This window comes from Aquarana catesbeiana, linkage group LG02, assembly GCF_042186555.1.
Source record: "Aquarana catesbeiana isolate 2022-GZ linkage group LG02, ASM4218655v1, whole genome shotgun sequence".
Taxonomy (NCBI): Eukaryota; Metazoa; Chordata; class Amphibia; order Anura; family Ranidae; genus Aquarana; species Aquarana catesbeiana.
In genome coordinates, this window is record NC_133325.1 from 227,103,708 (window position 1) to 227,118,578 (window position 14,871).

Genomic DNA, 14,871 nt, shown 5'->3' on the forward strand with positions numbered 1-14,871 from the left:
GTTCTGAAATTTGCCATCCAAAACTAGTCTTACCATTGCTTTGTTGGTTTTGACTGTCCTCTTTCCTCTTAACCAGCGGTCTCTCTGATCTCCCCTACACTCTGCACCTGGCCCCTTCAATTTCATTCATTCATATCTGAAACCAAAAGTCACAGTAGATGTGGGGGGTAGATGTGGGGGGTAGATGTGGGGGCTGAAGATGTGCCGCTGAGAGACTGCTGAGGGACCGCGTTAGATCGCTCTGGGGCATGTTGGAGAGCACAAAGAGAGCTGCCAAGACACACGGGGTACACACACATACGGGAAACACACCGGTGACTGGGCCTGCTGTTGCCCCTGCCTATTACAGTAATGGCAATGGGATTGGGACAAGGCAAGACAAGGCAAGGCAAGGCTTCTTAAAATTCTTAAAAGTCCCAAGGGTAAAAAGGAAACTGTTTAAAACTGTTTTAATACTGCCTGTGAGACTGTGAAATTGCGCAACTGTGTGATTTTGTGCGATTTTGTGATTATTTTTGAGTGTCCTCTTCAGCGCTAACACTCCATCCTGCCTTTGAGACTGTGAAATTGCGCAACTGTGTGATTTTGTGTGATTTTGTGATTATTTTTGAGTGTCTTCTTCAGCGCTAACCCTCCATCCTAACCCCCTACCCTCCCTAGTATGGGGGTATGCGGGTATAAAGGTTTATGCGGCTGCATGGAGGGTGGATGAATTTGTTTGAATAAGAGAGACAATAACCTCTTACGGGTAAAAACTGAAAAAACTGAAAGAAATAAGAAAGCTGATTGGAGGGGAAAAAAAAAAGAAAATCAGAAATATTTGAAGGGTTGAAAAGTTGAAAAGAAAAGGAACTGAAATAGCCACGGTGGAACTGTTAGAGATTGAAATCGCTACCAAGGACAAATTTTTTTTTTTTAATTTTTCAAAGATTTTTTTTTTTTAACAGTTGCTTTAATAGTTTTTTTTTTTTTGCTACAGTTTCAGCTACAACCACAGTGGAACAATTATAAACAACTATAAATTGTGATAGATATTGCGGACAATTGACGATTTTTTTTTTTTTGATAGTCATAGCCATATAGTCATAGCCATTGCTATAATCTTTAGTAATTAGATATTATATATATATATATATATATATATATATATATATATATATATATATATATATATATATGTGTGTTTTTTTTTTCACTCTTTGTTATATTGCAGCCATTTGCTAAAATCATTTAAGTTCATTTTTTTTCCTCATTAATGTACACACAGCACCCTATATTGACAGAAAGACACAGAATTGTTGACATTTTTGCAGATTTATTAAAAAAGAAAAACTGAAATATCACATGGTCCTAGGTATTCAGACCCTTTGCTCAGTATTTAGTAGAAGCACCCTTTTGATCTAATACAGCCATGAGTCTTTTTGGGAAAGATGCAACAGGTTATTCACACCTGGATTTGGGGATCCTCTGCCATTCCTCCTTGCAGATCCTCTCCAGTTCTGTCAGGTTGGATAGTAAACGTTGGTGGACAGCCAATTTTAGGTCTCTCCAGAAATGCTCAATTGGGTCAGGGCTCTGGCTGGGCCATTCAAGAACAGTCACGGAGATGTTGTGAAGCCACTCCTTCGTTATTTTAGCTGTGTGCTTAGGGTCATTGTCTTGTTGGAAGGTAAACCTTCGGCCCAGTCTGAGAACTCTGGAAAAGGTTTTCATCCAGGATATCCCTGTACTTGGCCACATTCATCTTTCCCTCGACTGCAACCAGTTGTACTGTCCCTGCAGCTGAAAAACACCCCCACAGCATGATGCTGCCACCACCATGCTTCACTGTTGGGACTGTATTGGACAGTTTTTTCAGGTGTTTTTTTAGCAAACTCCATGCAGGCTTTCATGTGTCTTGCACTGTGGAGAGGCTTCCGTCGGGCCATTCTGCCATAAAGCCCTGACTGGTGGAGGTATGCAGTGATGGTTGACTTTCTACAACTTTCTCCCATCTCCCGACTGCATCTCTGGAGCTCAGCCACAGTGATCTTTGGGTTCTTCTTTACCTCTTTCACCAAGGCTCTTCTCCCCCGATAGCTCAGTTTGGCCGGACAGTCAGCTCTAAGAAGGGTTCTGGTCATCCCAAATGTCTTTCATTTAAGGATTAGGGAGGCCACTGTGCTCTTAGGAACCTTAAGTGCAGCAGAATTTGTTTTGTAACCTTGGCCAGATCTGTGCCTTGCCACAATTCTGTCTCTGAGCTCTTTAGGCAGTTCCTTTGACCTCATGATTCTCATTTGCTCTGACATGCACTTTGATCTGTAAGGTCTTATATAGACAGGTGTGTGGCTTTCCTAATCAAGTCCAATCAGTATAATCAAACACAGCTGGACTCAACTGAAGGTGTAGAACCATCTCAAGCATGATCAGAAGAAATGGACAGCACCTTAGTTAAATATATGAGTGTCACAGCAAAGGGTCTGAATACTTAGGACCATGTGATATTCCAGTTTTTCCTTTTTAATAAATCTGCACAAATGTTAACAATTCTGTGTTTTTCTGTCAATAAGGGGTGCTGTGTGCACATTAATGAGGAAAAAAAATGAACTTAAATGATTTTAGCAAATGGCTGCCATATAACAAAGAGATAGAAATTTAAGGGGGTCTGAATACTTTCTGTCCATATATATATATATATATATATATATATATATATATATATATATATATATATATATATATATATGTGTTATATTATTTATATATTATATAGGGATATGAATATTTGAGTATATTTGTTCTATATCTCAGCCTACTCATTTTTTTTTCAGTGCTGGGTTGTTGTTTTTTTATGTGTTTTTGCTTTGGCACCCCCAGTGTTAAGATATTTCAATTCAGCCTAACCTGCTCAACCTAGCTTGATCCAGTCTGGCTCAGCTTTGCGTAAGCTTAGACTAGCCCTGACTAATCTAGCTCAATTCAGGCCTTAGAACTGGGCATACCGGTCATAGTACCGACCTCATAGGATTAGTCAGTTTTTAAATGTTTTTCTTGGGGAGTCCTTTAGCCAGTTCTGCGTTACTGAAGACATTGCAAGGACATGACTAGGGGTAGGAAGCATGCAGAACAAATTACAGGAGCAACAGCTAAACAGCCCAAACTGTCTAGGCCAAATAGCCTTCTTCGGTATATGTCCTCTGTTCCTTCTACCTCCACCTCTATTTCTACCTCCTCATCCGCTCCATCTTTAATCTCTGGAAAAACAAAAATAAAAGTTACCCCTTCCTCAGCAATAGCTCAAAATACCCGGAACGCTAAATCTATAGGCCCCCCTGCAGACATGGTTGATATGGAACATCACCAGGAAAACGAGAACATTTCTGGAAACCCCTCTGATAACAGGAGAGATATAGCTGTTAGTTCAAGAGAGGTCCAGCAGGGCTCACAGGGCTCAGAGGGGGGTAACCAGGAACTTATGGTAGCCTCGTAAACAGGAACCATCAGCGACAGTGGAGATAACTCCTCCCTGATTCTGGTACCGGCAGATAACTTAGTTAGAACGGGAGGACCAGTGAACTTGCCATTTATCCTACCAACCCCTCCTATTGGCTATAATACCCCCTCTGCTACCACGCCAGCAATAATGGAGGCATCCGAACACATAGCAACTGTCGCTTAATCACATGCCTCAGTATCTCTAGACGAGACCGGGAGTATAGTCAATATACAATCAGGAATATCCGTTCCTCTAAATCCAGCTCAACCGAGTATTCGTCATCCATGGACAGAAGCTCCGGAGTTGAGGGCAATATTGCTTTCACTCCCCACCAAACAAGATCTAGCATTATTACCAAATTGAAGAGATCTCGCTTAGAAGGGGCCTTACGGAAAGAGATTTCTGAGGTGCGGGAACAGTTGGATATTGTGGAGACCAGGGTTACTAACCTAGAATCTGCAGTAGATAATGTGAATATGTGTATGGATGAACTGACATTAACAAATTCTGCAGCGGAGCAAAAGTTTACCTTAATTCTTCTACAGGTAGACGAGCTGGAAAACCATAGCCGTAGAAACAATATCCGTTGTAGAGGTATTCCCAAAAATGTCGACGACACAGAACTGAGACCAACAATACAGTCTATTTGTAATAAAATCTTGGGCAAACCATCATCAGCTGAGCTTATAATAGGCAGAGCACATAGAGTCACTCCATATAGGAGTCACCAGGGGTCGGGTCCACGAGATGTTCTTTGTCGCATTCATTTTTTTATATAAAGGATGAGATTATGCGTCGAGCATGGCAGCTGGGCCAGATTGAACATGCAGGAGTACGGATAATGGTCCTCTCGGATTTATCTAGGAATACACGACGCATGAGAGGATGCATGCATCCACTCTTAGATCAGATTAAAGCTGTGGGGGCTACACTCTCCTCACCCATTCCATCTGAGGGTTAAAAAAGACAGTCAGTCTTTTTTTTCTTCACACACAGGATCAGCTTCAAGAACTATTTAGTTTTTTAGGGTGTGATCCAATACAAGTTCCAAATTGGCTGTACCCTACCTGAGCAAGTCTGGTTTTACTGTTTTTTTTTTTTTCTCGTTTGTGTTACTGTGTTGGTATTACTTTATAGAGTATATCTATGTGGATTATGTTGGCTTGAGCTCCCCATGGATAGTTTTGGAAATTTTCTGCAATAGGCCTAGAGATAACTATTTAGCATTAATGCCCTCGGAGGAGGAAGTGCTTTGGCTCATTTTTTTTTTTTTTTTTTTTTTTTTTTAGGGCATTGGCAGCACAGCAGGCCATAGACCCACCCCCAAATAGGTTTCTCCCAGTCCCCTTGGGCTTAGTTGGGACAGTTTTTTTTTCTCTTCCTTTTCTCATCTACTGCTTCCTTTTTGTTTCCCCTCCGCTCCCCCCCCTCCCCTAATTTTTTTTTTTTTTTTAGGAGGAAACATGACATTGTTCCTGCTTGGGGCACAACTGCCTACTCTGGTCAGGTTAACCTCCCTTAATGTGAAGTGCCTTAATGTCCCCAAAAAAAGGTCTAGACTACTGAGAGACTTCACCAAAATGCGAAGTGAGATTGCTTTCCTCCAGGAAACACACTTCCAGGCTGGGAAAATCCCTTAATTGAGCAATAGAGCTTACCCAGTGGTATATCATAGCCCATCCCCAATGTTTAAAGCTAAGGGAGTCAGTATTATTATAGCAAGGTCTATTCCATGGTCGCTAGGTACATACATTAGCGATGATCAAGGTAGATTTTTGATAGTTAAGAGCGTAATCTGCACTACTCGGGTAACCTTGGTTAATGTATATTTTCCTAACTCGAATGAGTTGATTTTCCTAAGGTCTTTGGTTCCTCTGATTTTGGAGCATAGGGATGGGGTATTGATTTTAGGAGGGGATTTTAATCTTGCATATGATTCACTCCTAGATGTCTCAAGGGGTGTATCTCATCTATTATTCTCTTATTTAAAATGACTAAAGGCAGAATTAAATCTTCTTCAATTGGTAGATGTATGGCGTTTACAACATCCCAATGCCAGAGACTATACTTTTTTTTCTTCAGCTCATTCATCATACTCAAGAATCGATTATTTTTTTCTTCCACAAAAAGAGCTGGACAGAGTTTGAGCAACTTCATTAGATCCAATTTTGCTTGCTGACCATGGACCGGCTCTCTTAAATATAGATCTAAATATAGTGGCTACAAGGACCCTGTCCTAGAGGCTTAATGATGCACTGTTAAGGGCCTGGTAATGGACTGGGGGGATCCCATGCCATTTTTTTCAATGACTTTTATCTGTATTGCCGGGACCGACAATTCATTATAGCCGCGAGTACTTTTAAATGACTTTTTTTCCTTTAGAAATGTCGTTTTGGGCAGGGACTGTTCTAAACATGGGAAAAATGCGCCACTTTACAGGCATACTATAGACACCCCCAGGTACAAAATTTAAAGGAATATTTCACTTTTATTGTATCACTTTAAACATTATTAAAATCACTGCTCCCGAAAAAACAGACATTCTTAAAACTTTTTTTTGCATTGATACATGTCTCCTGGGGCAGGACCTGGTCCCCAAACACTTTTTATGATAATGACTTGCATATAAGCCTTTAAAAATAACACTTTTGATTTTTCATGTTAATGTCCCATAGACTTTAACAGTGTTCCGGCAGCTTTAGAATTTGCCCCGACACCACATATTGTTCGGTGTTCTGTAGAACATCCGAACAACCAAAGTTCGGCCCGAACTTATGCTCGGGCCGAACTGTTTGCCCATCCCTAGTCTTGACATGCCCATAGATAGATCCATAATGATCAATAGAATGCAGTATCAAAAAAGGGGAAGGGGATAAGGGAAAGGACATGGACCTTTTGGCCAGAGTGTCAACTGGCCAGGTCAATGGTAGGAGTTCCGACTCATCGAAAGTGAGGATGGAGTTCACCAATGAGGACCAATATGGGATTCAGAACGGGCAGAGGGTGAGGAAAGATATCCTCAAAAAGGGGGTCTGTACCCTCAAGAAGAGAGTCCGGGGTCCGGTCCTATTCCATGCTGCCTGCTGATGGGGCCCAGTCTGCCTCTTGCCAGTGGGGTTTAGCCTGCCTCTGATGACCTGCTGGCCTCTGCCAAGCCTGCCGCTGGTGACCTGCTGTCCGCTGTCAAGCTTGCCTCTGATGCTCCTGTTCCTGATGCCCAGCCTGGTGGTCCTGTTCCTGATACCCAGCCTGTTGGTCCTGTTCTTGATACCTAGCCTAGCGGTCCTATTCCTGATGCCCAGCTGGAGGGTCCTGTTCCTGATGCTCAGCCAGAGGGTTCCATGCCGGATGATCCACCTGCCTCTGGTGGTCCTGTGCCCAAGAGCCTACCTGCCTCTGATGGTTCATACTTGATGTTCAGCCTGCCTCTAATCCTGTGCTCAATGACCAACCTGCCCCTGCCACTGATGATCCAGTGCTTAATGCCCAGTCTGCCTCTGAGCCACTGCCCAATGACCAGCCTGATCTTATTAATCCTCTGCCTGTCACCCAGCTGGGTTTTACTGACTTTGTATATACAGTACTGCCGAGCTGGTCCAGACATACCCTTGGTAACCGGAGCTACATTTGCCTTCATGGCCCTGGTAGTGGTAAGCTCCTGGAGGATGGCCACATTAGAATTTTCCATTAGCTCCTCAATGGAGACCAGACTTTGTTCCAATCAAGCAGAGAAACTGAGTTTGGAATGAAATGCTGCTGGTAAAGCAGGGTCTCCTACAAAGGAAGCCAATGGAGGAGTTGGAACAGACAAGTGGCATTTATCATGGTAAAAGAGCCATAGATGGAGCGACTGACATATAATCTTGTTTAGTTGTGTACTAAATGTATACTAAATGTATACTACTTAGCCCAATGTAGGCCTGGAAGGAAAAGGGGGTCTACAGAGGACATCAAAGCCACAGTATGGCTTCAGGGTAAGCATGCCATTGGGCAATTTGTGCTAGTCTGACAGGTAGTAAAACCCAATCCACCTTGAAGTTGCTGTCTATACATAATACATTTATTGAGTCTAGGTCTCTTATCCTGCCATATAAACATATTTATCACTGACTGGATGGTGTCTATAGTCTGTCTGGAGACATGAAGTGGGAAAGCTCTGAAGTAAAATTATAATTTGGGCAATACAATTATCATAATTATGGCTACTCTACCCAGAAAAGAAAATAAGATAAGAAGTACAGAGGGCAGGTAGATAGGTGACAAGACAGACACCCAAATATTGCACCAGGTAAATCCAAAAGCCGTTTGTATCCCCACCCTATAGGAAGGTGGTATATTAATAGGCAAAGCAAAGCATTTGGACAGGTTAAGCCTATAACAAAGGAGAGGAGGCTACCAATAGGATAGGGTACATCACGTTACCAACCGATATTTATCCATACACTCAGTACGAGTGGGACTCAGTAAGCCATAAAAGCATATGAAAAAATATTCAATATGTCTGAAAGAAGACACAGTACCAAGTGTCACATAGGTGAGCCCTGTGAAATAATTTCCAGAATTGCATGATGGTGAATTTAATTATAATTATAAAAATACAGCGATTCAACACCTAACACTATAAATAGACATATAGGTCTGGGGACAAGGACAAACAACAAACACACACAAGACAAAATGATAGACACCACCCAAATAAAGAATTTTCACCACTATTGTACTGTATGTACAGAGTAAGGTAACCAAATCACCAACCAAGCCTATATCTGATTGGATTGAAGGCAACGGCCATTGCAATATTAAAAAATATATAAAAGAGTATATATCAGTCCATGGCTAATAAGGGGGGCTGTGTGACAGGATCAGTCCAAAGGGTGAGAAGGATGCAGGGACGGAAAAGCCATCTGCAGGTCCACAGATCATGTGAAGTCCACTAGGCTATGAAGGGTAATCAGAGCTGCATGTCTGCAGATTGAATGTGATCCAATAATCTATGACTCGCTTATGAGTGATAAAAGCTGCTATTACTTGCCAAACTTTCATTGGAACAACATAATGAATGATGGTCAGTTCCCAGACAATAGCATAATTCAAAGTGAGAAATTGACAATGGCTCAGATGGCAATGCTTGATGACACAAATGGATCAGTTACTCACTGTCTATGTGGAACTGTAAAGGCAGAACTATGCAGTGCAGCTGTGAACTGCTGATCAGAGCTTCCAAGAACCTCCATGATATCTCTTTATAGCTGTAAAGCCGACTACTGGCTCCAAGAAAGGCCGCTCACAGATGGTAAGGAGCGGAGGACCGCCACTACGTAGACTGGCTGGCTACCACACTGAAAAAACTTCTCCCGTGTCTCATATGCCTGGGTCACAGCCGACACCGCGGACCGGATAACAGCGAGGTGGTGATGCCGGGTGATGCTTGAGGTGGCTTCTAGCTTTGAAGGGAGTGACGTAAATCCGTTTCACTGGGAACCCCCAGTTTCATCAAGACTAGTGCCCCCATTTGGAGAAAGGTTAACTCCTTATCCTGAAAAGTCTTGGAACTTCTGTAGGACTGTCATAAATCAGATGTGTCCAGAACTGCGGGGACTGCACAGAGAGAACCAAATGTATGTAGGTGAAAAAGTAATTTATTAAGATACGTAGATATAAATATAAATGCACCACCAATACCAAGCAGTTTACATAAACCAACAACCAAAACAGTGACCCACACAGAACAACAACCTAACAAGCATATACAGCAAAAGGAGATACCAGAATCATAGTCTTAGCCAGGCCAGGGTCATAAACAGGAGATCAGCAGATGGGGGCAAGGAGAAGGTGGAAGGGATCAGGCTGCAGGGCAGGGAACAGGAATACAGGATAAACAGGATGGGCAGGAGCAGGTACAAATACAGGTTCAGGATCAGGATCAGGTTTGCAGGTTCACAGGATACAGGTCAGGGCTCAAGGAACACCAAAGCAAGGATGTGTGAGCTTGCTAGGTATTTATACCATTTCCTGCAATCAGGCTCGGGTGATGCCTGACTGCAGGAGGTGATATCGGCTCCATACTGCCAGGATCCACCCACTGGTGGATGCCAGTACTGCGGCCCAAAGATCACATAACACCAGCAGGGGAAAGCTCTCCCGACAGTTCCAAACTGCCAGGAGACACCTGCTGGTGGACATCAGTGCTGCACGCCAAATGTCAGATAGTATTACCAGCGGGTGGAACCTCTCCTGACAAGGACCTTGAGAAGGTTGAGTAGGGAAACCATGAGAAACATAAGAACATCAACTGCATACATATACATCTTATACTCACAATATAATAGCCCTAACCAAAGGCTCCATATCCAATGCAAACAAGGGCAAGAGAGGGCATTTCTGTCTCGTCCACTACCCAAAGTGAAGAAGTCCGAGTTGCAGCCTGGAAGTTCAATTTTGGTTCTCGGTTCATGATATAGTGCATGATATCCATGTATAAATTCTCCCTGAAAGCCAAATCTACTCAGCACCAAGTCCAGGCATAGAAATAATAGTGAATGTTAGTGAAGGTTTTAAATGTTAGCATATTGTAGGACATTCATTGCTAGCTGAATGTTATCAGTGAGCTGTTTAGATGTGATTAAAACTGTTTTGTCAGGAGACACTAAGGAAGTGATAACCTTCAGCAGGCGGCTAGCTAACATATGGGCAAAGATTTTAAAATCATTATTTATGACTAAAAGGGGTCTAAAATTTTGCGAGAGTGTGTTGTCTTTATTAGGTTTAGGAATTAAAGTCATATTCACTAGAAGCATATCTTGTGGAAAGTGGTGCCCTTTCAGGCTATAATTATACATTTTAACTATTTTAGGGGACCAATAGTCCTATAAATGTCTTATAATAGGACATGGGGCCCTGGAAGGCTGCAGGGAGCTTATAATATTTAGAATTACCTCTTTAGTGCAGAGAGAATTCAGAATCCTTCACTGTGTAGGGTAGAGAGAAGGCAAGGACAAGCCATCCAGCCATGCTTGAAATGCAATAGGTGGTTGCAAACCCAGTGGGGAGAGAAGTTGACTGTAAAAGGTTGTAAAGATCTGAAGTACATCTTCATGGTGGGAAGCTATGTTACCCTTATGCCCCGTACACACAGTCGGATTTTCCGATGGAAAATGTCCGATCGGAGCGTGTTGTCGGAAATTCCGACCGTGTGTGGGCTCCATGGGACATTTTCCATCCGATTTTCCAACACACAAAGTTGGAGAGCAGGAGATAAAATTTTCCGACAACAAAATCCGATCGCGTCAATTCCGACCGTGTGTGGCCTGTTCCGATGCACAAAGTGCCACGCATGCTCAGAAGAAATTTCGACACGGAAAAGCTCCGTCTGGTAAAATTAGCGTTCGCAATGGATACAGCACTTTCGTCACGCTGCAATGTTAAAAATGGTTTAATACAGCGCACTCTCTTCTTCTTTATAATGTGACAAGAATTAAGTCGTTTTTCTGCTCATATTCACACACACTTCTCACAAACTTATTTTTGTGTTTTTTTCTTGGGATTCCCTGAATATATTGTTATTTGTCACATCTGACAGAATGTTTTTTTTTTTTTTTTGTTTGTTTTTTTTGGCTTTAAAGCCATTTTTGGTTTAGATTTTATGTTTGTATTTTTTCCAAGGCTGATCTTTGTTTAATGTTATTTTTAGTTTTACTCCAGACTATTTTTGTGTGTGTTTTGTGTGTCAAGTTACCACAACACCATTGATATCTTTTATTATTTAATCTCAAGGAGATTGTTTGTTGTTGGTGTCCCTTGTTAATTTCACATTGTCTTTTTGATATGTACCTGAATCCTCACAAACAAACTGTCCTTTTTCAAGTAAAACACACATAGGCAAGTATAATTCAAAACAAAAATCCTTTATTAAGGGATCAGAACCAAACAAAGAGGGAGGCAACACTGGATCAGCAGGAGAAATTAGCGAAGCCTGGGACCCCCAGGGCAGACAACAATTCTTGAACATCAAAATTGGTGGCCTGAGGAGTCCATATGTAAGGGAGGGCAGTCTGGTCCAGAAGTCGCAGAGATCCGGAAAGCAGCAGATGACATCTGTGTCCCCAGGCTGTGGTACCACAAGAGGCTGCATCTTTTGGCCGACCAGACTGGATCCAGGGTCATCACTTTCTGGTCTTCCTTCCATGCTTCATTCCAGGCTGTGGCTGTGATGTTGGAGATGTGGCAGGAGGAGGAGTAGGACCTGGAGGAGGAGGAGGACTGGGAGGACCTGGAGGAGAAGGAGGAGGAGGAGAAGGAGGAGGAGGACCTGCAGGAGGAGGAGGAGGACCATCTGTGAGTTCGCAAAGGTGTGTCTGAGACGTAATTTGGCCCCTCATACCTTTATTAAGAGCCTCCAATATGAGTGACTCACACATGAGTTGTTGTCCCTCCTCCATCCTGTGCATTTTTGAGGCAATGATGGCAGCAATGTCCTCCTCCACGGTGTGTGGTGCTCCCAGGGCCTCTGTAGCCCTCCAAAAGAGGCCTATGGCAGCCTCCTCTAGGGCACTCCTCCTCCTGCCACTTTCTCTTTCCAGGGGGAGTGGAGGGACTGGCATATCAGGCAGCCGGCTCGGCCCGGCCACCTCCTGGCTGCGACTTCCCTGTGTATGAAAAAGGGACACGGTTTTAGTTTTTGCATCATCAATCACAATCATAAATTAGTACTCCAAACTAACATCTAGTTAACATCATTGATTGGACAACCTGAACTATTTAGAGGAATGCTATACCTGGCTCAAGCTGGGCTCCTCCACATGTTGTTGCCTGGAAGGCCCAGGTTGGGTGTCAGAAGCCTCAGCCGGGGGGGGAAGGAAGCGTGGAAGGAAGACTGGAGAGGGATGGCCTGGGTTCAGTCTGGCCTGCCAGAAAATGCAGCCTGTCATAGTACCACATCCTGGGGATATAGATGTCATCTGCTGCTCCGGATCTCTGCGAATCCTGGGCTTTCTGGCACTCCCTTACATAAGTGCTCCTCAGGCCACCAATTAAGATCTTCAAAAATGTGATGTCTGCCGTGGGGATCACCTGCTTCACAATTTCCAACAATTTATCCAGTGCTGCCTTCCTCTTTGTTTGGTTCTTGTAATGTGGGTTGTTGATCTCCCACGGACATGGCAGCTCCCTTAACATATCAATGAATAGTGACATGAAGTCATTATCTTTTAATAAGATATCCATGTTCACTGCAAGACACAACACAAGACAAAGCCTAATGTCAGACAAAACTCTCCTAATCTTGTTACAATATAGGCCTCAATCTAGAAGCAGTATAGGCACAAGTTTGGCTCTTACCTTCGTTCTTACGATCGGCGCGTCCAATGCTCCTTCCTCCGCTCACAGATCGTACGTAATACACACGTGTGTTACGCTTTATGTACACTGCGCATGCGTGTAACTCCGCCCACCCCTGACGTTCTTTCTAGTCTATTCCCCGCCCCTTTTCATTCGGCGCAGTGGGTGAAGAGCACATGGCGGAGTCACAGCAGGTGCGTGCTAATTATAGCAACGAGGAGGAGGCGGAGGAAAGCCCGGAGACAGAAATGTCCCGATCCAGAAGGAGAAGATTTAAGGCCACAAATATGTCCTTTGGGGAGATGTTGGAGATGGTGGACATCCTGAAGAAGGCCGACTATGACGGAAAGTATGGGCCTTACCCCAACCCCAATATCAGAAAGGCCAAGATCATGGCGAAAGTGGTCAAAAGTCTGCACAGGAATTTCTGGGTACGACGATCAAAAGATCAGCTCCGGAAGCGGTGGTCGGACCTGAAATTGAGAGAGCCTGAGCAGTACCGAAAGATCCGGAGAGTGTTGCAAAAAAGTAAGTAGTTGTGCTGTGTTCATATTCTTTTTGTCTTTCTTACGTTCGTGCTGCCCCATATGCTTTTCTTAATTGTACAGTTTAAAATGTCAATTTTAATGTTCATGGGCCCATTATTCGTTCGTATCAAACATTTTTTTTTCGCCCTCTAAAACACCATTGTTTAGGCCATATGCATTTTCCTACATTTTTTAGGGGCTACTTGGATGCAAAATATTTGGTTGTGTAGATGGGTTTGTTACTAGAATGAAATGCAAACTAGATTCTGTGTAAGGAGAGGACACTCAGCAGCTGTTTTCACATCTGGACACTGGAGCACTAGTGTGGGACACAAGAACACCATTTTTATTAGGGGGGGCACACAGGTGCTCCAGTGTATACTATAGGGGGGTCTCCATCTGTGAAGCTTGTACTAAACAGGTAAAGTATTGAAGCTTGACAAAGGCCAATAAAAAAGCGACATCTTGGAACTCTGCTAAAATTGTCAATTGTACCCTACTTCCAAGCAATGTTTCCTATTTATAGTTCTGCCATCAAATATATGTGTGCTATTTATACCATTTTTGTTTTACATAGGGGAGAAAAGACTCGGAGGACACCCCTCATCTGAGGAGACCAGAGACCCCCCACCTCTGGAAGAAGGTGAAATACTCCCAACCCAAGTGGAGCAGGAGGAGGAAGCAGATGTGGTTGAAATTGGCACCACAACAGGTGAGTGTCTGCGACCACAGGCTCAGGTAAGAGATGTATGTTGGCAGATTTTTGATACCTGTTTTTGTTTGGTTTCTCTCTTTTTAGGTGATCGTGATGTTAGGGATTGAGATCCTTTCACATCAGAAAGTGCCCAGATCCTGATCAGGGAGATCATGGGCTGTAATTTAGAATTGGAAAACCTCAAGAAAAAAATAAATGATGTGATTCAAAAAAATAATAACATCATTGATGTTTTGGGGCGAATTTAAAACCCCACAAAATCACTTTTTTTTGTGTGGTACAATGTTTTAAATATTTTTGCAATGTTTGGAAAAGCCAAATTTGGAGGATGCACTCAGTGTGCCAGCATGTGCTATCTGCCATCACGGGAGATCAATGGATGCGTTTTGGGGGTGCAACCCCTTCCTCAATAATAAAGTAGCTGAGAGGAAGGGCTTGCTCCCACAAAACACGTCCCTTGATCCCCCGTGATTGCAGCTAGCACATGTTGACATTCGTAACTTGGTGTGCATCTTCCAAATTTGGCTTTTCAAGGGGTGATTTGACCCCATCTGAACGCAATATCAAACACAGTTCCTAAATACTCATGTCTGATATTGCCTTCAAGTTTTACCAAATGTGAACTTTGTAAGTTCAAGTTTTTTGTCTTTCTTGTTGGTTTTACACAGGCCTGTTTTATCGTAAATGGACATTTCTATTTTTGATAATGCCACCCCAAAAATTGTTATACAACAAACATGTTGGTTTGTTCAAAAAACCTTTTCTAAATGCACATGTGATTGTGCAGGTATTAAAAAGTTTGTTAATCAATAATG